Genomic DNA, 27,212 nt, shown 5'->3' with positions numbered 1-27,212 from the left:
GGGCAGTAGTTGAATTTATTTCAGCAACACTTCTGCATTTACATTTCAGCATTTACTTTTACTAATTTTATTTTCTTTTTTTTTTTTCTGGCAGGAAGCCATGATGCCACTATTTTATTTTTCTAGTCAATGTTAACTCAACCGTAAAATAAATTATTAGAGCTATTTTAGAAACACTGAAGCGGCAAAACATTACAGTAGAAAATGTAGTAAGACGTCCCCTTTTTAATCATCCAAATCAGCCTTGCCAGAAAATGTAGCTGAAGCAAAATTACTGCTGCATATAAAAGCCATTTTCAGGAACAGAAGAGAAAATATTTGGATTCTGAAGTGCTAAATAAGCTATAAAACTTTATTACTCTTTATTTAAACTTTTTATTCTCTCTAAGCAAATGTACTTGCTCTCTGAAAGAACAGAAAAACCTCTAAGAGGAAAAAGTTTCTGTAAGAGAAAGACAATTGCAGTTCACCAAAACTTTTCAGAACACAAAAGGTAATGTTCCTTTTTCTGCTCTCCTTTCCTATTCTCTGTTTCCAGAACAGAAAAAGACTGCCTCTGAAATAAACCAAGGAACTTCCCTGTAATAGATTTCAATTTTCAAACCTCCATTTTGCAATAAGGTTTTATAAGGTAACATACAGCCTGGTGTAGTGGAAAAATTGTTTTCTTTCTGGAGCTTCCAATCCACCTACATCATGCAGCAAGCCCTGTAAAAAGACAATAAGATAGAAAAGAGGTTTATTGTCATTGCCATGGTGAATTCAAAGCTATTACTTTCCAGCCATCTGAACCACATATTACAGGTAAAGTGAAACAGAAAAAAATAGCCAAAGAAGTCACTACTTCATTCATTGTCACTGTGTGTATTTGTTTTAAAGTTATATATGAGCAGAATTTACTCTGAAAGATAAACTCAGTAAACATAAAACTCAGTAAGGATGGTGACAATTTCAAGAATAATTCTAAAGTACCAAATTCACAGTAGTCATGTATATCACCTTACTTACGTTCTGAGGAAAACTGACAGAATAAGAAAGCCTTTCTCCCCAGATGATGAAGAAAATTTTTATAGTGACAAAAAAAACAAACAAAAAACAAACAAATAAGCAAAAAAGGTTAGATATCCCATTTCATTCTTATTAACCGAAAATTTCACAACTTAAAAAACGTCCACTTACGTATCCTCAGATTTTCTACCTGTTTAAACATTCCTTTTGTCCTGAAAAGAGTCTAAGCAAACATAACCCAGCAAGCATTTTAACAGCTCTTTTTAAAATTTCCTATTACATTTCATAAGTTAATGATTTTGCTCCATCTTTATCAAAGGGTGAAGTCAATTAAGTAAAGAACACTGGCAAACAAAAGAGAAGATTTCTCATTCAACACAAAGGAATGCTTTGATCGTTGATTTGTAATCTAGCAGTGTGCATTAAGGATCTTACTGCACCACTGTTTACAAGAGATCAAGGCAAGCAGACATCTTCTCCTCCTTTCCTAACTGCTAAAAAAAAAAAAAATTGGAGAAAATAAAGGAGTCTTTGATTTTGTGCCTGGCAACAGAACAACAGTAGATATCTGTCCTGGGGTGACTTTATGATACTGGTATCCCCAATCGTCTGGTTTATGTTATATATTAAGTTCTGCACCTTTAAGACTGGCTTTGAGAGCAAGAGAGGGGGAAGAAGAAGCGCGCAGTTTGTGTTAAGGAAAAACATCACTCCCACACATCCCGCTCCTGGACTGTGGTGTCTGCAGCACAGACAGACAGCGGGACAGAGCTGCTCTCTGGCTTTTAGTTAGTTTTAGGTAGCTGAGGCAGAGGAGTTCCCTGGACCTTAGTTTGTTTTTTTCCCAATTTTCTTGGATCTGTGCAAGCCTTTTTGTAGGGAAGTTATTTAATTTCTCCTAGTTGCCAGCAAGAAACATATTACAGGTGGCTGCTCTCTTATACATATGCTGTTAGCTCTGGTTGTCTGCATATTCACTAGGATGAATGACACACCTGAATGTCCTCATGAGCAGATTCAGAGAGTTACTGCCATTAGCCTGCAGGAATCATACACCTGGCTAGAAAAGAAATGTACAAAATCCACTGCACTGATAGGAGATCCTATGCTTCAATTCATGGTACACTCATCTGTATACTGAGCAATTTATATTTCTGTAACTGGTATGACATTCCAGCTGTCACAAAAATCTGAATTTATTACTTCACTAGGCTACCAAGCTACAAGAACCAATAAATTAGAAACAATTTTCACATGTTCAGCCATTTCATAAAAGACATCACTGCAAGATAAAAATTTATGCTCTAGGGAAAGCAGGTAGAAACATACCACTATTTTGAGTCAAAGTGCCTCAAGGTAATTTACAAAACACTTCGCAATATTATGTTGAAGAAGCATAAAAATTCCACTGGGAGGCATTGTATAGTCTAATACACTTTTCACTGTAAGACAAAATATTACACAGAAACACCAGATTGGCAGGCCTATGTAACTGGAAACAAAACTAATTCAGACACTGAAACAAAATTATATTTGCTTATAAGTCTTGTGAAAGGGAAAAGCAAAGGTGACGTTCTTCATACAGACTTCATACAGCTTTGACTAAGGGGTGAAGGACAGCTCTGCCTTTGTGTGATCTGTTCTTTGTTTTGAAATGACGATTACAATTTTAATATTGTAGTATCCACCTGCTGGATTGGAGAGGAAAAATTTCACTTTAACATGGAGTAACCTAATTCCGAGGGTTTACTGAATGAGGCAACTTAAGCTACCTTGAAGAGAACAGCATCCACACATGGAACACAAGAAAAACTCAGAGATGAAATTTCTGGTAAAGTACTTCTGGGGTTTCACATGGGAAATAAAATCTCAAGCCTAAATGAGGAATGTGCTTGGCCTGTCATGCTGCAGATCTGTTTGCAGGTTTCCAGCTCTGCCAGAACACTTGCGTGAGCTGTATTACCCTTTCAGACATAAGCAGTGTAGGCTGCTTAGTAACACTTCTTCCCACACTGGGAAGCTCTTGGGAGCCAAGCCTACAATGCAGTTGATCAATAGTCTAGTTCTTTCAAAACGAAAAATGTCTGATAGTCTAGTTTCAGATGCAGCTACGTCTTATCCCCACAGCCATCTTTGCAGATCTAAAATTCTGGATTCCAGATTATTTATCTCTGTGAAGCAGAACAGAAATGTAATCTCAGGATTTACCAGCGGCCCCTCCTGACTTCGAATTAAACTTAATGGGTAACAATGTTTGTACATTTCAGGCTCAGTTTTATTGTCCTTTCCAATTCATATTTTATAATCATTTACTCACATTTATTGACTTACTCTCCTACCACAAGATACTTCAGTCATTATCCTTATAGAGGATACACACAGCTGATACAATTTCTGTCCAGAGGCATTTCTACAAACTGTTAAATCTAAAACTAGTATATTCTGTTGCTCTGAACCCTAACTCCATCATAAATTTTACTACTAATCTCAAACAATCTCCTTAGATATACTACAAGGCTTGTGTTGAAGCTTTGCTTAAACTAGCAGCTCCTTCAGAATATGGTTGTCCTGCAAATAACAGAAGATCCTAAATCAAAGACATCAGCATCAGACCAAGCCATCTCTGTGGTCCAAGCCTTGTATTTATATACCAAAGACATATAAATAAGGGGATAATCTTTGTAGCATAATCTGTAAAAACAAGCCTTACTTAGGTTTAGTTAGAGTTTAATTTAGAGACAGATTTAAACTGTCTCACTGACTCCTTACTGGACTACAGACAGGTCATTTACACCTGTGCCTCCTTTTTTAAATTTGGTATCAACAGAAATACGCTGTTGTAGATGAGCTGAGATCCAGCTTGTTAACTGTGCAACTCATTTTCTGTAAGCACTATGGAATAAAAAGAAGCTTTAAAGAAAATAAGGGAAAATAAGTCCTATCAGAGGATGCCTGAGTCTGTTGCATAAACAGTTAAAAAAAAAATGTAGCTATTTTTTATTTGGCTTTAATTAGGTGATACAGTGCTTAGAAGAAAGGAATATGAACTGAAATGCTCTTATGGTGCAGGAGCCCTGACCCAGATAGTAAGGCTGGCTGCTACTATTGTCAGGATTCCCCACTCCTGGCGACTTTGATGAGAGAGACAAACCTGATCCAGTTACCCGAAACTGAACCTTTGATAAGCTAAAACCAACAAACCATACACGCAGCAGGGGGTGAACTGGAAAAGGATCAAGGTCCAGGCTTGGGCACAGGCATTTATGCACTGGGGAACAGGGATCCAATAGGAGCAAATGGTTAGGGATATTGTAATTACTACAGCAAAATTTAACCAAAGGGAACATGAAGAATAAGGAATCTTCTAGCAATAATCAACATATAACCAGTGGGGGAGCTTTGGGGGCGAACTTAAAAGTTCTGTCATAGAAAAAGAACTTTACTTATGGCTTAGAATCAAGCCCCTCTTTGGTTGAAACAAAAGGGGAGCTTCATGTACAACTTTCTCTTTTTGTGTAGATCTCTCCTTGGGATGTAAGCTACCCTTCTAAGGACCCAACTGCCCCAGCTGTGTAGTACCAGAAGCTTGTCTGTTGTACAGAAGGATTTGAATATGACCACATTAAATGTCATACCCTTTTGCTTTTTGGCATGGTAAGATTTTAATTCCTTAATGCTAAGAGCTTAAAGATGAGCTGTGTTATGCATAATGACAAACTATACCATGTACAGCTGATAGGTTTGTAAAGAGACTAAGATGAAATATTCTGATGTTGGAGGACTGTGGTGGGTTGACCTTGGCTGGATTTCAGGTGCCCACCAAGCTGCTTTATCATTCCCCTGTATCAGCTGGACAGGACAGAGAAAATAAGATGGAAAACAAGTCGTAAGTGGAGATATTGCAATTTACTGAAGCAAAAGGTTACACATGCACAAGGAAAATGAAAAGAAATCACTCTTATCTTCATTATCATGCAATGTCCAGCCACTTCCTGGGAAGCAGGGCTTCAGCATGGGTAGTGGTTGCTCTAGAATGTCAGTGTTGGAACTAATGAATTCCACCCCTTATTTCTTCTTTTCTTAGCCTTTATATCCAAGTCAACATCATCTGCTATGGAGCACCCCTTTGTCAGTTTGGGTCAGCTGTCCTGGTTGTTTCTTCTCCCAAGGTCTTGCCCAACCGCAGATCACTGATTGGATTGAATGTTGGAGAAACAGCTCTTTAGCTGTGCCAGCAGTTTTCAGCAGTAGTGAAAACACTGGTGCATTATCAACACCCTTCTAGATACCAGTGCAAAGCACAGCACTGTGAGGATGGCCATGCAAAAAATTAACTCAGTCCCAGCTAGACTCAGTACAATGACTACAGAAATATTTCCCTGTACTGAACATATAAAAGGGCATTTGTCAACAAAATGTGTTCACTGATTTTGCTGGATTTCTGAGATAATTCAGAAGATGAAAATAGGACTGCAGTATCTCAGCAGCTGTTGCAGAAGTGTTACTGCTGAAATAGCAGTCAGGCAGCTCCTCTGGCATATGAACTACAGGCAGGAATTTTTCTGTACATCAGATCAAATCTGTATGTGTGCACTAGAAAATTTCTCTCAAAGTTACACCTAGGCAACTCTTCTGACCTACTTATTCTCGACTCTGATCATCCAACGAGTCTACTCAAATATCTGGCCAGCAGTTGGCAAACATTGTCCAGTTGCTATACTTCACTGGGGTGCAATCAGGGGAACATTGGAAGGATGGTCTAACACCTTGATAGATGCCAGTTTTTCTGCACCTATATTCAGTCTAGTCTACATGTATTAGTTTGTATGCCTCCATGTAGTGGAGTGCCCAAGTTAATGAGAACTGTATGAAGCAAAGTGACACAGAGTCCCCAGGCAGGTGCAATGGAGAGCTGCTTTATTGCAAAAACCTGGCCTTTTTAAGCAGTTAGCCAGTTATCAGTTTTCGTAGTTTAAAGGCACAACAAGCCCAAGTCAACCAACCACCACACACCACGGTGTGGACATGCGGCAGTCACACACCTTGTCTCTCATGTCTCTCTACCCTTATTCCAGCTGAGTCACTCTCCCATAGTTTCTTCTACTCAAACGAAGTAGCAGGCCTGAGCCCTGATTTTACAAAGGTAACAAGGCCCTTATTTTATGAGGCTTCATCTAGATGCAAAGGAGAACTATCCTTCTTCATATTATAACAAATAACAGTAAAAAAAACATTTCTCAGGATGTAGTGGTATTTTGTACAAACCCAAATATCTGATCATTTTTTTTGCATCATTTGAGTAGACCATAGTGGAAGGCACCCTACTAAGTTCCAAAGAGTCCTCCAAATTTCAACAGGAGCTATGAGATTCTGGAAAAAGCAAAAGTTTGTTTGGATATGTTATGCATGTTGGATATGCATTCAAAGCCTTACATACAAAATGGTATGTATTTGGAGGGATTTCAGAGATAATGATACAACAGCAAACTGGTAGACATTTTTTTAATCCATGATAAAGACAATAATGTAGGCTTTTTGGTAAACAACTGAGACGAATGTAGCTAATATTTTTTCACCTGTGGAAATAGCCCTGGTTAATAGGCCTAATTATTTCTATTTATTTTCTTATAGTGTTATTCCACAGCCTTTTGAGTACTATGTGGAAAAAGAACACAACACTATTTCTGGCATCCAGATAAAAGGTGAGGTACTAGGCTCTCCAGGATAGAAAAGCACAGCTAAAAATCCCTATCATTTAATTTCCCTATCCTTACAGAATCTTTCTTCCTCCCTTCCCCTGTCCTCCACATCATCTCACTTCTCAGCAGTTTGGTTTTTGGAAGCTGTGGATACTTTGCTGATACCTGCTGCATCTGATAGTTTCTTCCTGACTTCTTCAATCAATCAAAGTCAAAACTGAAAGCACAACAGCATGTGCTGTCTTTGGGCATCCAATCAGTCTGAAATGGTACGTTTGTGAAACAAGCAAAGCTCTTTAGCATGAGGCTTGGGAAGATAGGTACTGGGTGTCATCAATCAATGAATTTTCCTGCAGGTCATTTGTCAGAGCATCCATTCTCCTGAAGGCAGTTCCAGAGTTTAAAAATTAAACCAAATGCATTCTGAAAGCAAGACTATGATGTCAGTTATGTCAATTTGTCTCCCTTGTATGATATTCATATTTAAGATCTACACCATTGTTTAAATAAAATAAATTGACTGGATATCTCTCTGTGAAGAGGGGAAAAGGCTATGCAGCTAAGCTGTTCAAGGCCTCTTTTATATCCACAGTCCCACAGCATGTATCAATGAAGAGAAAAGCTAGTATAATTGCTGCTTTTAAGAAGTCTTTTCCATTGCACACACAATTTGTCAAAGATCTGCTGCTTCTAGGAGATTCTCAGTTATGAATATAGTATGCCGAATATCCTGACCATTTAAGGGAGCCTCACCAGATCAGTTCTTGCTACTATTCATGTCCTCTTCAACTTACTTCAGGAGAAAACACATACAGATTGAAGGAAAGGCATTCAGCAGCGATCTGCACTCTGTCAGTCTAACTCTGAATCATTCCAGTGTGTGCATGTATGCCAGTAAGCACATTTGTAGAGAGAAGCAATAAATTCTCTTATGGATCTCAAGTTTTTTAGCAAAGTGTCACTGAGATCTGTTCAACCAAAAAGAAAATTAAGTATTCCTACTCCTTTACACAAAGGACCTACCACAAAAGTGGAAGGGAGAGTATTTTTTCTTATGAGACTTTCCTAACTCCTCTTTTTCATTCTCTGGGTGAGAAGTGAAGTGCAGATTTTCCATCTTGGCTGCCTGCAGTGTTACTCTGAAGTAGAGTAACAACAAGAGAAGAGCAATTAGATCGTGTCTACATAAAAACTTTTAATTTAACTGAAACTGGGTCAAAAACAATAGCAGCACACTGCAGCAGTTCTCCTATTTCAAAGCTGAATTGGAAAATTGGGTTTTCTATGCATCTCATGCTGCAAAGTCAAATTTAAAAAAAATAGCATGGATTATGAGGTTAACCTGTGCACTGAAGAGACACTTTAGAGTGTGTGCCATAGGTCAGCTGAGGAGAAGAAGATAATTTATCTATTTAATGTGTGTGTTTCTGAATTTCAAAATCAGAGGTAATGAGAAGGAAAGAGAAGTCTTTTTCTTTGGGGAACTGCAGCATTTGGGGCTTGGCTTGGGACCTGGATACAGCACACAGACTTGTTTTCAGATGCCTTGTTTTGCTTTAACCACCAGATGAAATTTGCTCTACTGCAGAAATTTATAGGTTTAGTTTTGGCTCCTAATACATCTGATCAACAGCAATCTCTTTTTACAGCTTGGTGTGCTGACAGTGATAAGCCTGTTCAGGCTCTCACTGAGATATTCCCTCAGAACCCTAGCTCAGGCAACCCCACTCTGCTTTATTTATCACCAGAGGTTTCCTGTATTGCTTTTGCTTGCAAGTTTAGTTAAATTTATTTTCTACATTAAAACACATGGATAAATGCGGACAAACTTCTAGTGAAATACTTCAGATATGAAGGAGTAAGCCCTGAGTGCAGGTCAGGTTGCTCTCTGTACAACTGCAGTTAGGAAAAGGCTTTATTCAGGGTTGATTAGGACCAAACCTTGATGCCAATTGAATTATTGTCCTTTTGTGAGTATGAAACAAGAAGAAACTTTGGTTTTAGATCAAGTGAGAAAATGGCCTTCAGTGGGTTTTGAGCTGGGTATGTAGGGTTTGGTTTTTGGGGTCTAGGACAACCAGACAACCTGGTTGTCCTAAGGGAAAATCTACTATTGTTGCTTATTCCTTGTAAAATGTTGAAGGTGTAGTGAGTCCTGCCAGCTTTAAAAATAAATTCTAACATGTAGAAGTGATTGAAATGTAAAACTGTTCTAAATTAAAGGCATTATGAAGTGATAAATGCAGTATTGCTCAGGTCTTTTATTATCTGTCACTTGCGTAAGCATCTAATTTTGGTCTTCTGCTCATTAATGCCACAGTTATCATGTCCAGCTCAGTTTCCTGCCCTCCATACAAAACCAGGGCAAGGAGGGGCCTTATTCTGAGCAATGACTTAGCACTTCATGACAATTGCCTTCTCCGCTGCTGTCCTTGAAGTACAGTTTCTCAGATAGCCAGCAAGAAAATAATAGCATTTCAGGCACATGAAAGAAGATAAGAACTATGCTTTAATTAGGTGAGGTGTTTATGAATTTAACTCATTCATGAGTGACTCGCTACACTTGATTCAATGTGGCTCTGATTCTTTAGTTGTTTCTCTGAGGTAAAAGATTTTCATAGCCACAGACCTTATCAGAGCTGGCTGTGAATGGACCATTGGGACGCTTACCCTCTGTATATGGATGCTCCATGCCAGGGCACTACAAGTCATTTGCAGTACCAGGCACATGGAAATCTATCTTTCTTCCACTAGTTATTGGAAAAGGCTTATTTTTTCACTGTTACCTAGTTTTTAAAGAGACCAAATCACCTCTACTTGTGGCAATATCGCCAAAACCAGAGTATCACATTCCTTCTGCTTACTTGTGGGTGTGGCTGGAAAATTCTTCCCACATAGCATTGCTGTCTCTGAAAAGAAACCTTCCTTTCCAGCCCTCAGGATAGATAATTCCCTCTATTGCATCTCAGTGAGGGAAGTTAAGTCATTTCATCTAGACATGGAAGAGAGCACAGTTTGGAAGCACACCTTGCACTGCCATATCTACCATACACAGTATGCTGGGGACTAGGGGCTGCCACAGGCCTGTCCATACAAAGGAAAAACATTAAAGAGGTCAATGGCTGTGTTCTTGAAAGTGTAAAAACACCTTCTCATCTTAATACCGAAGACTCAGTGATCATACTGTAATGAAAATCAAAAAGAATGGTGCCTGAAAAACATGGGCTTTTTTCTCAAGCTCCTTCCTGCCATATCTAGTGGTATGGTTCAGAAAAATGCAGATAAACAGAAAAGCTACCGCAAACATTCCTTTACAGAATTCACCTCACCCATACACATGAAATAAGTGGCCCTTTTTCTGACCTAATTTATCATATGACATTGACTACTTTTTTCGGAATTTGTGGGTCCTGTGCTTTCATGTTCTCCTCTCCTGAATATTGCCAGGTCAGGAGAGTTACAAATCTCAGCCATCCACCGTGTTATAGTGCTCTCTAGCAAAGAAAAGCAGAAACTAGTCAGTTAAGCCAACTCCCATACAGACATGGAGATTTATTATAGCAAACCCCACCCACTGTGGTGCTACACAGTTGAAGGTTGGAATACCCTTTTAAAAATGGATCTTATTAGGCACAACTGCTGATACTTTCAGGCCGATCAAATTCCAGTAGAAGCTTACTTGCGCACCATAGGAACCTGGATGACACACTGTCCTTAGCATGAGAAGAATACCTTGTTCAAGAGCAACGCATCCTGGGGAGCAAGAAGTCAAGCAAAGGGAGCAAGAGACCTGCATGGGTGAAAAAAAAGTCTTGTCATTATGCTAGCATAAGCAGGAGATCCACAAGAGAGCAAAGCAGGGTCAGGCCACTTGGAATGGATATAGAGTGGTTTTCAGAATAAATAGAAATGAGGCAAGGAGGGCCAAGGCCCACCTGGAATTAAATCTGTCCAAGGATGTCAAGGACAATGAAAAATACTTCTTTAAATATATTAATAACAAAAGGAAAACAAAAGATAATAAGGAACCATTAGTAAATGGAGGGGGAACCCTGGTAACAGGATGCAGAGATGGCAGTTACTGAATGCCTTCTTTGCACTGCCCTCAGGAATCTTTGACAGAGGAGACAAGTTAATAAAACGTTGGAAGGAAAAATTTCCCTTTCCCTAAGCCCAAGGAAGATTGGACTAGGGAACACCTAGGCAAACCTGATATCCCCAAGTCCATGGACCCTAATGAGATGCATTTCCAAGTGCTGAGAAAGCCTGTGAACACCATGGCAAGGTTGCCCTAATAATCCCTGAAAGGTCATGGCAATTCAGAGAGGTTTTGAGGATTGGAAGAAAGAAAATGTCACTCCAGTCTTCAACAAGGGCAAGAGGAACCCAGGGAACTACCAGCCATTCAGCCTTACCTCAATCCCTGTGAAGGATGGAGAGCCTCTGTCTATTGATGAAGGCCATTAATAACTACATGGATAACAAAAAGTTGATCAGGAGCAGTCAGCACGGATTCACCAAAAGTAAATCTTGTTTTACCAACCCGGATGGCTTCTAAATGAAACAACTACCTGGGTGGACAAGGGGAGAGCAGTGGATATTGTCTACCTTGATTTCAGCAAGGCTTTCAACACGCTCTCACCAAACATTCTCATAGGCAAACTCAGGAAGCTTGGACTAGGTGAGGGGACAGTGAGGTGAATGAAGACTTGGCTGAACAGCTGTTCCCAGAGGGCTGTAGTCAGTAGCACAGGGTCAAGCTGAAGGCCTGTCACTAATGATGTACCCCAAGGTTCCACACTGGGCCCAGTGTTGTTTAACTTGTACAAAGAGACAGGTGCCTCCTCAACAAGTGTCAGCAGTGCCCATATAGCCAAGACAGCCAAGTGTATTCTGGGGTGCATTAGGAAGAGCTTTGCCAAGAGTTCAAGGGAGGTGATCCTGCCCTTCTACTCAGCCCTGGTGAGGCTACATCTGGACTGCTACATCTACGCTCCTCAGTGCAAGAAAGACGTGGAGTTTCTGGAGGAGGTCCAATTGAGAGTAACAAATGATGATGAGGAGATTCATGAGGAGATGTTGAGGGAGCTGGGCTTGTTCAGCTTTGAGAAGAGACAACTGAGAGGGGACCTCACCAATGTCTGTCAGTATCTGAAGGGAGGGTGTCAGAGGAGGGAGCCAGGCTCTTCTCAATAGTGCCCAGCAACAGGACAAGAGATACTGGGCAAGAAATTGATGCATAGGAAGTTCCACCTTAACATGCAGAAGAACTTCTTCACTGTGTGGGTTAGCAAACACTGGAATAGATTGCCCAAAGAAGGTGTGGAGTCTCCCTCACTGGAGATATTAAAGAACTATGCAGACACAATCCTGCACCGTGTGCTGTAGGATGGCCCTGCTTGAGCAGGGAGGTTGGACCGGATGACAGGCTCTGGTACCTTACAACCTGACCTGTTCTGTGATTCTGTGAAAACACGGCTTGGAGATAGCTAGAACAATGCTCTTGCATTGGTACTCCCAGAATACCGATCATTGTAACATCTAAGCACTGGTATTAAAAAGGCACAAAGAGATAAATCTCTTGTTTATCTGACATGTAATTTGTTACTCTGGTAGAACAATAACTATATAGAAAATTATTGTAGGTTTTTTTTTTTTTTAATCTTAACTCACCTGCCAAACAGGTTTGAATTTTGACTGTAGTTTGTTTTATTAAAATAAAGTTGGATTGCTGTGATTCAGTTTTTGCAGTAGTTAAAAGACAGTTCCTAGGAAACAGTGAAAACAAAATGCTGCATGTGATAGGAAAAACACCAGCAACATCTGAAAAAATTCTGGCTAGATAAGAAATTAAATGTAGTGTAAATGGAACTGAAGACTTTGTTCCTTAGTTAGAATTATCTCACAATTATCTCGAAATCCTACATGGCTTTATTTTATAAAAGGAATTTTCTGTCCAGTTCAGAAGGAAAATAGTGAACATTTGGATGTTTCAAACTACAATCACTACACTCTTGGCTATATTATTGAGCACTGTAAGGTTGTATAGGACTCAACAATATATCTAGCAGTAAAGTAATTCCTCTCCTACAAAATATTTTTATTATTAATGCATTTAATGAATACATAGATGTATGAACCATTCTTACAGTACCAGGAATAATTGGCTTTGGAGATATTTTTTTAAAGACAGCATTCCAATGTTAACTTGCTGATTTCATTCAGTCAGTTTTGCAGTACAGACTTCTAACTTGGAACATGCATTAGCATCTGCAAATTTCTTCTGAACTCTAGCTGTGGGTTTACTTTTTATTTGATTAATACTGATTGCCTTAAAAAGTCACTTCATTAATAAAATATGTTGCATTATTTTTAGCTGCAGAGATGTCAGGGTAGTGACAGTTTCTGATTTTCTTAAGCAACACTGACTTGGTGATTCATTGAGTGACAGGAATAAATGAACAAGGTGAAAAAATGTGACACATAAGTTAGGAGGAATATTCCTGCATGCAAAACCATAAATTTCAGTTTATAATTATTCTGGCTTATTTTACCAATTACTGGCACTTGAAAGCTCACCCATTTTAATGTGGTCTCCTTTTTTGAAGGATTTTTGAAGGGCACTGCAGTAGACATGGCATTTGATTTAAAATTTGTTTTCTGTATGTGACTCAAAAACTGCAGGGGATTCAGATGAATCTCTGAACAAAGATCATTGCTGGATTTTATCATAATGATAATGACACTGACAGGAGGTAAATATTAGCTAGATAATGAAGAAATTTAGCTTATAAGAATTTATAGCTTGCCACCTGAGGAAGCATGCACGTTGCCTCTAAACAGATTCATATCTGTCCATGGCTACAAACTCTGTCCTGAAAAAAGAATGACCACGGAAATGGCCTTCAGCACTATGAAAAAAGTAAAGGGCTACTATTAGAACAAGAAATAGAAAAGCAAAAAGAAATTGAAAGGCAGCAAAGCAACAACAGAGAAAAAGAGCCTGGAAAAGGGGTGGAAATATAGATATAGACACACCACAAATAGTGATGTGACTTTGGGAAGAGGACACTGAGACACTGGGAAGTGAGCAGGTGTGAAAGCAAGAATTAAAATCAGGGTATGTAAGGAAGCAAAGAATGGCGATAAGGAATATAAAGAGAAAAATGGAGAAAGTGATGAAAATAGACCCAATAGTAAGCAATTCTATCCTAGAGACATACCAGTTATTCCATGGCAAGTACTTAATAATTTTGTAGTGATTTTATGTATCTATCAAAAGAGCATGTGTTGATATATTTTATATATTAGTAAAGGCCTGTATGCACAAACCAGCCTTTGAAATAAGTTGTGACATTAAGGGCTAAAATCCTTGAAACTTGCCTGCAGAAGAGAGAGTAGAGCAAAACAATATTCTTGTCTGTAGGAGAAAAAATGTAAACTGTGTGTGTTAGCCAATAGTAGCTTGCTCTGCCCGCAGACCCTGTACAACCCTATAAAAGGTGTGCTAAAGATAGAAATAAACAGCGTTCACAATTACTTCTGTGAAGACTGGTGAATAGCTGGCGGTCTCTCAATAAGCATGAGCTACAGGTAGGCAAAGAAAAAAAGACTTGAAAGATCCAATTTAATATCAAACTTAAATTGATTACTGTCTCACATAAAATGCACCTGAAACTCCATGCAAGCACATCTCCTTGGAAGCTTGAATCAGAAAGAATATCCTTCTACTCCCTAATATAATAATACTTTTTATCACTATATTAGAATTGCATTAGTTTACACCCGAGAATCTTTGTAGAATATTTAGGTTTCATGAGTTCCTCTGAGTAGAGGTGGCCTGTGCTTCACAGACTTTTGAATTACCAGATCTAGGAATGGAATGCAGACATCTTAGACTTCTATTTCTTCCATTTCCTAGGGGACAAAGGGATAAGACAGTTAGCAGTTCTTAAAAAATGTAGGCAAACAATCAACATCCAACAGACCAAGTTTAAAAGACCACAGCCTGGTACCCAGCTTTTTTCCTAGAATGAAACTAAATGTCATATTCATAAGATGATGCTTGGACCCTTCCGGCAAAGAGGTAGAATCTGGCCAGTAGCTTTCCTGTAGGACATTGGATGAATTACTTCAACTGGATTTATGTTTTTGTTCATGTTAATTCATTCATTCATTCATTCATTCAGTTATTTGTTAGAGTTGCTGTTTTCTGGTGACTGTCTTGTCTATGACCTGTTTGTGTTTCCTCAACATTTCTTTATTATGATAGGAAAAGAGGAATTAATTCTTTTTAAGTGCACTGCTCTGCCATATGGCTATAAAAAGTGTATGAAGAAAGCCATTGCCAACACAATGCTTTTGTACGTGACTCAAACTGGATTCTATTAGTCTCAAAAATGAGCAGTTTCCTAAAGAAAGTCAGAAGCTAATTACCTTTTTGTATATTGAAGAAATGAGAAGAGCCAAAGGAGAAAGAATACTAGTTAGTCACTTTCATAATCCATAATAAGATCACAAGAGTGTAATAAAGGACTTGCAACTGCTGTTAGTATTTGTAAGAATTTTATACAATCTTCTAAGGGAATAAAAAAATGCTCTTGATGACAAATACAGGAATAATTTTAAGTAACCAAAGTCCTACTAAGTTAATGTTTAAAATCACCAATAAGCCCCATAAATTTCATTTGACACAGATTATTTTCAGAAGTGAGCTCTACTCCAGTGTGCCTCAAAATTTTGGGCACCAAAAATCAGACATTTTAAAGCATGTTATTCCTTTAAATATGGATGTCAAACACACTTCTTGTGTAAGAGATAGAACTTCTAAAATTGTTCCAATTTCTTTGAAAATTATGGTCTCTGCAAAACTAAGTATTAGATGTATCTAAAAATGTTAAATGTATCCTCAGAAAAGAAATTCATGGTGACATAGAAGGTGGCTTTCTGTGTTGATAAAGTGTGAAGGAAACAATAAAAGTAAATGGTTATTCCTAAACTAAGACTAGTGTCATCTGGAAATTATGAATCTGAGTAATAATCAAAAAGGGTTTTAATATGTTGGGAAACAAGGATTGAGGTGAAGAAGGCTCTTGTTTCTGTTTCACAGTAGTTCTGTCATCATGTAAATCTACAGATAAAAAACACAAGGTGACATGTATGATCTACAAGATCCAGTTCACTTCTTTTAAAAAACAACTGGATTCTCTATAATTTCTATTTTTCTGATCCTGTTTACAAAAAGATGATAAGTGAACAGCCCAATTCTAGAATGGAAGGAGAGGAAAACTTCGTTATAAACAGCTAAAACTTTTGAGAGACAATCGCACACAATCATTATGCCTGGGATTAAGTTATCACGATTTGATTGATTAACCATTGAATCAATTCCTTAGAATCAGCAATGCAAAAAAATTCTTATCAATGAAGCATGCCTGTATTCACAATCTGAAAAACAGGAAGTCTAATAACCATTCTAGCTAGATCCAATCTTGGTGCAGTGTGACTCATTGCTGTCATAGGGGTGCTCAAGCTGTGCAGCAGAGCAGCAAAACCTTGTAACAGAAAGCCAACATATACCTTCATTCTCCAAAATATCTATAATATTTCTTGCCTGGGCGGGGGTGGGGGACTCAACAGAAAATTTTGTAGTACATGTGTGTCTCTGCATTCATGTGTATAATTATTATTAAATACTTTATGAAGCAAAAATAGCATAGGCCCAAGGTTCATTTTCAAGGTAGAGAGGTATGAAATATTAGTTGTCATATGTGGGCAATTAAAAACTTCCTTTGCCTTACAAAAATCTTTGGACATGCCTCCTCTACATATTTTATCATGTCACCCCATATTGGCATATATCCACACCTGAGCATGGGAATAGACAGAAATTCCCATGTAGAGGGCTATTATGTAGGGACAAAATAGCCCTGGAAAAAGCACAAAAGCCCACAATTCTTAATGTTCAGGTGCATGGTTTAAATCACAACAGCAAGGAAGGCTGATGCAGTTTGGCAGAGCCCACTTACCTGGAGAGCAATTGTTCTAGAACATTATTTTCCTCAGATGTTGTGTAGATCCGCATTACAGCCATGAGTCCTTAAAAATCAAACAGTTCTGCCCTGATGCAGTACACAAGTGTTTTCAAGGAGAATTAGATTGATAGGAGAGTTTTTAGAAAATTGAGATTTAATAAATTTGTATCAGCCTTCCTTCATGCCTTTGTAGCAAGACAAATACTACTTAGAAAAATTACCAATGAATACCTGTCTAATTTCATATGGTGCACCTGACGTAAAATAAAATAACAATATTTCATCAGAATCCATTATAAAATATATTCCAACCTATAATCCTTGTCTTAGTATCTACAGAACATCTTATAAGTCAAAGATTGGACTCAATCATCTTGGACATCTTTTCCAACATAAATGACTGTGATTCTGTGAACCTATTTCTTAAATTCACATGTTTGCATAAACTCAGAAGAGCTATGATTAAAGGACAATTTTGGAGCTCATCTGGTCCAACTTGCTTGAGCTGAGCAGGAGTGTTGAAACACATGGACTCACACAGGGTCATGATCACATGGTTTTTGAAGATCTATAAGAAAGAAGACTCCGTCGTGTCTCTGGGCAACCTGTGTCAGTGTTCAGTCATCCTCTCAGTAAAAATGGGTTTCTCAATTTCTCTACAGAACTTCTTGTCTTTCAGTTTGTGTCCATTGCCCTTGTCCTGTCACAGGGCACCACTGGGTAGAGCCTGGCTCCATCCTCTTTGTATCCTTTTTGGATGTATAAAAACATTGATAAGCTTTCTCCAAGCCCTGACTGCTCCAGGCTTTCCTCATAAAACAGAGAATCTTAGAAGGTTGTTGGGTTGGTAAGGCAAGATTCCTCTTTGGTGAATCCATGCTGACTGCTCCTTATCACCTTCTCTTCCTTCATGGACCTGGAAATGAGCATTCTTCCAAGGACATTTCTGAAGAGATCAAAACCTGCTCTGCTGCAGTACAAGAATGCGATCTTTTTGTGGTGTTCTTTCTCTTGTCCCCTGGTTCTGAACCCTACCATGTCATGGTCCCTGTAGCCAAGGCTACCTTCTGTCTTCACATTCCCAATGTGACCCTCACAGTTTCTGAGAATGAGTTCCAGCACTGCACCTGTCATTGTTGGTTTCTCTACAGGAGGTTCAGGAAATTGTCATGAATGCCTTCCACGGCAATCCTCTTAATTTGCTTATGTCCTAGTTTTTCTTTCTAGTAGACATAAAGGTTGTTGAAGCCTCCAATGAGGATCAGATCCTGAGAATATGACTATTTTCTGTCTGTATAGGCTTCATCTTCTTTTTATTCCTCAGCAGGTGGCCTACAGGAGAGACACTGCAATGTCACTCTTACTTGTCTTCTCTTTGATTTTCATCCATAAATTCTTCAGACTCTCTTTTGAACTTCAGGCAGTGTTCCATTCATCCCAGATGTCTTCTCACATAAAGGGCAACTCTCCCTCCTTATCATGCTCATCTGTATTTCCTGTAAAGAGTGTAACCCTCCATTGAAACATTGCACTCAAAGAAGTCATCCCATCTCTGTGATCCCAGCAAGGTGTCCACAGATATGCAGCTCATTTGTTTATTACCCTACCTCCATGCTTGAGTATACAGATACTTCAGAGAGGCACCCCAGCATACTGATGTCCCAGAAATTTTTTGAGATTTCTCCATAATGGTATCTTGTAGGCACTTCCTTGCATACTAGCAAAGTGGTGGAGGCTACCCCGCTTAATTCCCATTGTTGATTTTGTGATTCTTTCCTATCACATCACTGTGTGATCCTTACTCATTAAGCCTGTCCATCATTCCTTCTCCGGGTTGTTAGTAACTCTTTTGCACCACCATCATTCATAGTTTTAAGCCCTCCTTGCCAGCTCAGGAATTCTGCTGGCAAAGGTAATTCTGATCTTCTTAGTGAGGTAAAGTCCATTTCTCTTTATAAGGTGACGGTGCCCAGTGCTTATAGAACCTAAAGCTTTGCCACCAGCAATAGATCCACAGTCAGTTATCAGCTTGTTATCAGTACCCTCCTCCTCACCACTTTATCCTCACTGTCAGGATTGAGGACAACCTGCTTGGGCCTCACACCCTTAACTGCCACCTCCAGCACTCTGAAATAACTTTTCGTACTGTCCAGGTTCTTCCTGGCAGCGTCAGTGGTATCCACATTGAAGAAAGAATGAGATAATATTTTGAGGGTCAGAAAATACTTGTCAGTCCCTCCAGAACATCTCAGATTTGGGCTCCCAGCAGGGAGCAAACCTGTAGATGATAGGTTAGTTTGGCAGATTGGTGGCTTTGTACCCTGCATCACGAAGTCAGCCATTTCAGTGACTTGCTACATTTTCATGATGGTCATGCATGGTTTAGTGTGGGGAAGGTCAGTTCATGGGCACATCTGGATCCTCTTCAATTCCAAAGGCAGTGAGCCCATTTTGTAGCTGTAAGCCCTTAGGTAGGGCAGGAGCCTGAAGTCACCAACTTTATCCCTCACCTTCCCCCACAGTTTGCACTTGTGCTAGAGATGGGCATTGCCTGTACCTCAACAGCAGTTGGAGCCCAGTTATTCTTGTAAAAAATCTTCGTCTATCCCCCTTTCACCTACTGTGGTGCTGTGCAGACTGCCCACTGTCCCCTACAGCTCCCCCAGTTGGAGGCACTGTTCTGGCAAGATGGCACACCTCCCACAGGACAAGAGCCATCTTTTCTGGTGTCAGAGAGAGGCTCTAGGCACTCCCTGGGACGTGAGGCTCAAAGGAATGCTTCTGCCATCTGAAGATCTGCCTGCTCTCAAGCCTCTGCCCTGACAGGCTTAGCCTCTCCAACATTTGCATGGAAAACTGCCCTGTAGCATGCAACCTCTGTACCTGACAGTTTACAGAGGTACAAATTTGGTTGAGGTTCCCTGCTTTATGCCTCTCTGCACAAACTGCTGTATCATTTGTCTGTCAGTCTTCATCTTCCATGCACTAGGGCTGATTCCAATAGGCTTCTCCTCAGCTTTGCTAAAAGTTTCTGGACCCTCCCTAATCAGGGGCTTTAGGGAATCTGGCTCAAAGGCAGCTGATTGCATTCAGTAAAGTCTGCTAGAACTGCTTCAGTCCCACACATAACTGATGTGATTTTGGGGCACAAAATTAGGGGCCTGGTTAAAAGTGAGATTCCCATTAACTTCCCAGAGATCAAAAATTTAAATCTTGAGTATATTCTTCATAGGGTCATGGGAAAGCGAGTACTGCATAATTTATCTTTTGTGGGAATTGGTGCTCCTCAGGCACTTTGGTTTGAAGCAATGAATAGGGACATAAATACTTGAGGAATGGCAAGACAATCCATGCTGTCTCTTTGCTAAGAATTCTCAGCATGTTTATCAGATTTCTTAGTAAGGATTAAAAAAGTAAGAGGACATACTGAATTAAGGCACAGCTATATATTTTGAATGGTAATTTTTTTGTAGAATTACCTGAGAAATCAAGTTCATTTAAGTAAATGGCAGAGATTGTGACAGTAGGAAGTACGTGGGAGTGATTTCTAAATTTTCTAGCAGCAAAGCAAACCCAGACCCAGACTAAGACATACCAGTCACGGTTGCTTGGAGTTAATGGCAAATAAAGTGAAAATATGTCTAACTGTAGATCCTTAGGTCTATGGGCCACATATAAATACAAAAACTCCTGCTTGCAGAGGAAAAAATTTAATGGCAGGGAGAAACCTCTGAATATGTGTTTGAAGGAATATCTTATCTCCATTCTGTAGAACTCTCTATTTAGCTGGTTCTGTATTTATTTATAACATTCAAACATAGGCAGTCCCAGGGAAAGGGCTGAATAAAAGTCTCTTTATATAAAAGTAGACACCTTTCCATTTATAGGGCAGCTGCAGAAATTCATCACACTAGTTATTCTATATAAAATACAGTGAAAATATTGACAGAAAAGTCTGTTCCATAAGGAGCATTAATAAAGCTAGAACATCCATAATAATTTCAGGCAGACTAGGGAATACTCAAATCCCATGAAGATCACCGATTTCCTTTTTTGCTGTGCACTCTTTCAGTTACAGATACACCAGCTTCTAGCTGATGTAAAAGAAAAGAAAGAAAACATTCTTTCTAGAAATCAAAAAATATGTAGCAAGTGAGGGGTATTAAGAATAGGATACACAATTTGAGTACATACAACATAGGAGCATATAAATACTCTCTCTCTATATATATATATAAATACATAGGATACAACATTGGAATATATAAATTTGAATGGTAACATCATGCAGAATTATATGCTGTGCTAACAGCCTTTAAATGGTGCAAATTATCATGTTACTATACAGTAAAAAAAAATTTGATTAGCTTACAGAGTGTTCACTAATTTGGCCTGATTAGGAGGCTTTGCACTCTGCTGAATGAAAAGCAATTAGTAAAAACATTCCGTACACTGCTTGTTTTCTATTACCAACAAGAAAATTGATGTTATTAATCCTTTCAAATATAGCAGTATTTATCATAAACAAGTTCTAGTTTTTAAAGGAATCTACTACATTTTCATATATACTCATCACATATCTTGTGATACTCTTGATACTGCAATCTGTAGGATATATCTAGGCATTTTTGACAGCTAATGTTTCTTGAACTGCAATTCTGTAATTCTGTGCTGTATGTCTTCATAGAGAAAATGTTAACAGAGCTCCTTAAATATTAATTTTAGTTCATAAAGAAAGAAAAAATTCTATTTTTATCTTTGCTTAATTTCTTGTGTTCAAGTGGAAGAAGCACCAGAATAAAATGTAGTGAAAGCATCTGTGTATTTTAAGGAGTAGCTTCTTACAAGGGCTGTCCACCTCAAAAGTTTTAGTTAAGCAGATCATTGCATTATAGAAGGAGTTCAATGGAAGAATTATTTTGGCTGGTGTTTAATCTAAGACTGACTGTGAATGCTAGCATCGACACAGTCTTGTGCTATGCTAATTGTAAGTTTCATCAGCTTTTAAACAAGATGAAGAATTTCGTTTTTAAGATCAATATTTAATATTAATTCATATAATCCAGAATTGTTCTATGGCATGTATTATGTAAGATTTAGAATTAACCAATTTTGTTAAATATGCTAGAATTTCTTGAAAAATACCATTTTGATTCACATATGCAGTAAAGGAGAATGTAGATTAGCAGTAAAGCCATGAAGTAAGCACTGAAGCTCTAAAGTGCTGTAAAATGTGTGCAAATAACTGGATACTCACAGGTAAATAGCCAAGATTAAGCTAAGTGCTCATTTTAGACTTGCTATTTGAACCCCAGATTTCAAGGGTAAGCCTTTGTTCCCCAAAGGATTCTCTTCTTTTAAGCTCTCCCTCTAGGGAAACATTGCAATTACAACAATTTTTTTGCTGACTGCATTTAATTCCGGATTTTCTTTCTGAGAGTTGTGAAAAATCATTTAATTTAATGAGGTGAAATTATCAAATTACGTAAATTTGTGCAATTCCCATCTTTAACTATAAAGAAAATAGGGTAATTTACACAACTCAAGAATCTTTTCTTTCCACTGAGCTGTAAGACTATCTCAAATGATTTTTAGACCAGATGTCTAAAGCAGATCTTCAGTCATATACAATACATATTCCCAAGCCCCAAATTTGCTAGTCTGATAAATTAAGTTCAAAAACTCCTCTACAATGTTTCACTAAATAATATAAAGAGCAAATTTTTGGAATGTCAATGAAGCCTTTAACAATATAACTGAAGCAGTTTTCATGTAAGAAGTAGAAACTTAGTTTGAAGTCATACTCAGATGTTCAAAATTGTTACCTACTATTCAAGGAAAGAGTTAATTATGGACTGTGTCTCCAAGTAGAGATTCTGGTTTGACACTGCATTTTTTTATTCAGTTGTGGTGTTTAATTTTAATTGTGTTCACCTTACCCTTATTACTGCCCACTTGCTAAAACTTCACCACAAAATAATAAGAAAATATAGTCAGTTTATCTACAATATCTTCCCATTTCTTAGTCTTTCATTTTATCTCTAAAAAGTTACAGTTAGATTTTCTCCCCCGATTAAACAATTGATATCTGCAGTCAGAAGCAAACCTCACTGAATCAATATTCCCTCTCTGAGACAGGCACCATTTGATCTCCCATAGATGAATTTCTTCCCAGTCTTGTGAACTGAGAAGGTTGCTACAAGGTGATAGGAAAAGATTGTTAAGTGGAAGATGGAAGTTTACAACTCTATAATGCCAGTAGGACGATTTAGCAAAATCTAGTGACCTAGCCTCTGGAACGGAGAGCAGCTTCTCTAACAGAGAGAACTATAAACACACACAAAACACATATTTATTGGGAAGTCTGTCTTTCTACCAACATGCATTTTGACACATGACAAAATTACCCACTGATGGGGAAATAAATGCTTGTTCCACATACATTTTGAAAACTACATTTTGCTGCATTAAATATATTTTCAACATTATACACCACCTTTCTTTTGAGCATGAACTTACCTTTCAGTTCTTCAGTATGAGGAAGCTCTTTCAGATAAGGAAGTTTTGGGGATTTCAATATTAGACATTCTTAAAATGATATGGATTTCTGCACTTGTTCTCTAGTATATTAGAGAAATTATCTCAAATATTTTATATGACAGGAAAGCAATACACACCTATGTCATCCATGTTATTTATTGATCCTATTTGGTCAATAAATGTTGCAGTATGAGATAATTATTCATGTGGATCCATACTAGCTGAAGTAGTTAGGTTGTATGAATTTTTTTTTTCACATATTTAGTGGTATAATACCTAATAATGCATCTGAAATAGAACATACTGGAAAATAGGGTGAAAACATCCAAGAAGTTGTGAAATTTCTAAATGTTTCCATTGTTTTTATCGTCTTTTTTTATTATCTTCCCTTTCAAAAAGAACTCGATTCCCACCATAAATATATAAGAATTGCTTCTAAGCTGTCTGTTATCGCTGTGAATCAAAAAATATCTGGATCTAGGGGGCTTTGAAAAGATCTACTTATTTCATTTTAGTAACCTAAGATGAATGGCAAGAACTGAGAGGAAAAGACCAGAGTGCCAAATAATTATAATACTGTACACTTTTCCCTTACACTTGCATTTTAAATTCTGCATGTGGATCTGACTATTTGGTGTCAACAGGATACAAGTACAATAAAATGAAAAGGTACAAAGAATTATTAGCGTTGTAGAAGAATTTCCATAGCTAAACAGACAAAAGCTTCTTATCCTAAGAATATCCTAAGGAGTTGGGGAAGATTTTGACAGACTTGTACAAATTCCTGAAGGAAAGAAGAAACGACGATAGAAGTTCCTCTTCAGAAAGCACATATTGTAATCTTGTGAACTCACTGTTGCAAGATGCTTAAGATATCAAAATACAAGGAGGCTAATCAATAGTTTACTGATGATCAGACTGGATGGTAAAAAACCACAGAGATACTGAATTTTTTAAGTGTTGTTCAAACTCACAGAGAGCTAAAAAACTGCTGGAAAGAAGAATTTAGCTCTAGAAATAAAGTGATGCCTCTCGTTTTACACTTTTTTGTCTGTGGCCAGTGAGAAGCATATCTTTCAGGTACTGATGCTCCTGTGGACTGACCTCACATGGTCTTAGTTTGGCTTTCTTAATGATAAACAACCAAACTCCTTTGATAAACCTGCTCCTCACAGTATGAAATCTGGACTGCTATGCCATGTGTTTATAATAAAAATAGAGGTTCATCTTGTTTAAAAGGGTAGTTTTATCCAGCAGTGCTTTAATCACTTTGTCAGTATTCTAAACCTTGATTTTTAAATTTTTTCATAGTGAAATCAAGGTAAAGCAAAAATTTAAATTACTGGAGTTTGATCAGTCTGCATGAGGATAAAACACAGAAACATTCTTGAGTCTCAAACAGAGAAATATTATCTATATTCTGGTCAACAATTTAGAAAATTACTTAGAAAATAAATATTGTCAGTTTATGCTGGTTGCTCAAAATTCAAGAAAAATAAACAATTAAATTTGAAGAGAAGGTACCTAATGTCTTCATAAGCAGTCAAAACCTGTTACAGGGTTCAATGGAAATCTTAAGTTACTTAGGACTTTCACAATGCTGAATGATAGAGCATTGTGTTAGACTCAGAAGCTTGTTTTTCAGATCTCCCATGTAACTAGCAGTCTCACAATAACAAGAAGTTACAAAATTATGTATCATAGAATAGAATCATAGAGTATCCTGAGTTGCACAGGACCCACTAGGATCATCAAGTCCAGCTCCTAGCCCTGCACAGGACAAACCCATGTGCCTGAGAGAGTTGCCTAAACATCCTGTTGGGCTTGCTGGGGAGCCTGTTCCAGTGGCCAGCCACTCTCTGGGCAAAGAACCTTTTTCTAATATCCAGCCCAAAGGTCCCCTCACTCAGCTTCATGCCTTTTCCTTGAATCCTCCTCCAGACGGAACAGACCAAGTAACCTCAGCCACTGCTAGTAAGACTTCCTCACCAAACCCTTCACCATCCTTGTAGGCCTCCTTTGGACACTTACTAAGAACCTATGATCTATTTTGTGTTGTGGTGCAAAACTGCACACATTACTCAAGTTGAGGCTGCACAAACGCAGAGCAGAGCAGGACAATCACTTCCTTTGACCATCTGGTGATGCTATGAAATCATTTAGCTAGGAAACTGAAGGTTTTTATATTGCCTTCTTGTTGAAACCAGCACTTAGAATTAAATTATTTCTTGTCTTATCGTAGTTATCCAAAAGTGTAGAAAGAAGAAAACAGGAAGACTCTTGAATTTTGTTTTCCTCTGTAGGTAAGTTCTTCAGTGACAAATGACATGTCAGATGAGATTGGAAGAGATATCATTTTTGCAGTGATTGCTTCAATCCTCTGAGAGTCCAAACTTCTTATTAACAAACTGACTACATCCTGGAAATTAATAAGGGGTTGCAAAGCAGTTAGATAATTACAGCTATTTTAGCTCTATGACTCACCGGAAGATCAAGTAACAAACTGACACTTCTTATATTATTCCTTTACATAAGGGCAGGTAGTCTGGCTAATAAGCAATGTGCAGGAACAGTAGACCTGTCCCTTATTTTCATGTCATTTGAAAATCAGAATGAAAAGTATGACATTAGAGAAGCTGTTTCTTTACAACTGAAAGTGAAAATAAAATTTTTAAAGACTGGCCAGCAGAAACAAAAACAAACCCAAACAGAGAAAGAACCCTAAACAAACCCACAAAAAACCAACCAACCAACCAAAAAGCAACAACAGCAAAAGACACAAAAGAAATAAACTGTAAGGCAGGCCTATATGTTTACCCATGGAAAACTTTTGTAATTTGTTCTACTTGGCTGCCCACCCTCAGCCTCGGCAGTCTTCTTATGTTATTTCAGATTCATCTTGACCATCATTCCTTTGTGTGTTATTTCTTGAAATCAAATCAAAATCTACGGTCTTTAGCTCTAATGCCTGTAAGCATCTCTGCAAAACTCCTACTCTATTTTGGCATTCTATAAATCACTACTTTTCCAACCAAAAAAACCAACCCAAAACCCAAAAATGCTTAGACCAGAGCAACAACTGTATTTATTGCAATGATCACAAATACCCAGCAACTGCAGAGCTTTTCATCTCGTTTAATTGGTTGGAAAGAAAGATAGTTACACTGCAATATGAGAAACCTCATAGACTTGGGCAATGTCTGTGCCCAAGTGACAAAGAATTATTCAAGAGTAGTTTTTAGAACTGAAGTTCTAAAACTATTTCTGTAACTAATATAAATCTATTTTTATAGCAACTTGGAGCTGGGCCTATAACTCTCATATTCCACTTAATTTTTTTTTTGATTGCTACTAAAGATACAGCAATAAAAAGTCATTCAAAAGCTGGAGAAGCAAATCACTGAATGCTTTAACAACAAACTGATTATTACTGTGCTACATTTGGGAGTTGTCAATAAGAGGCTGATTTCTTTTGAAAAGCATACCTTTTTATTGCAGCTTTATAGCTTCAGGGATTTTGGAAGATTATGCTTGCCAGCCGCTTTCCACACATGAAGAACTGTACATCGAAAACAGGTTATAATTAGTTTTGTATCAGAAGTGATTTTTGCAATATAGCTTTAAACTTGTGTATTAATTCCCTGTCTTATACTAAAAAGGAAGAAGTACCATTCCTAGAGGTCTTGAGTTTTGAGAGGGTTTGAACACTTAGGGATAATGAAAAAATCTGTATTGTAATTCACGTGGAGGGGAATCATGATGTCTCTGGTGCAACGTCTACAGTGTCTGTCCTTAGGAATGTTGCTGTTTCAGAGTGAAGAGATGGCAAAAGCTTTACTAGTGACTTGCAGATGTTTTTGGGTGATAATATTAAAGCCATGTTAATAACTCTCTGACTTCTTCAGCAGTGTGGTTTCTAAATGTGCTCGGC

Source organism: Pseudopodoces humilis, chromosome 4 (genome assembly GCF_049639895.1).
Source record: "Pseudopodoces humilis isolate 2021_Gansu_Grassland_sample_001 chromosome 4, ASM4963989v1, whole genome shotgun sequence".
NCBI lineage: Eukaryota > Metazoa > Chordata > Aves > Passeriformes > Paridae > Pseudopodoces > Pseudopodoces humilis.
This window is presented reverse-complemented; position numbering follows the sequence as displayed.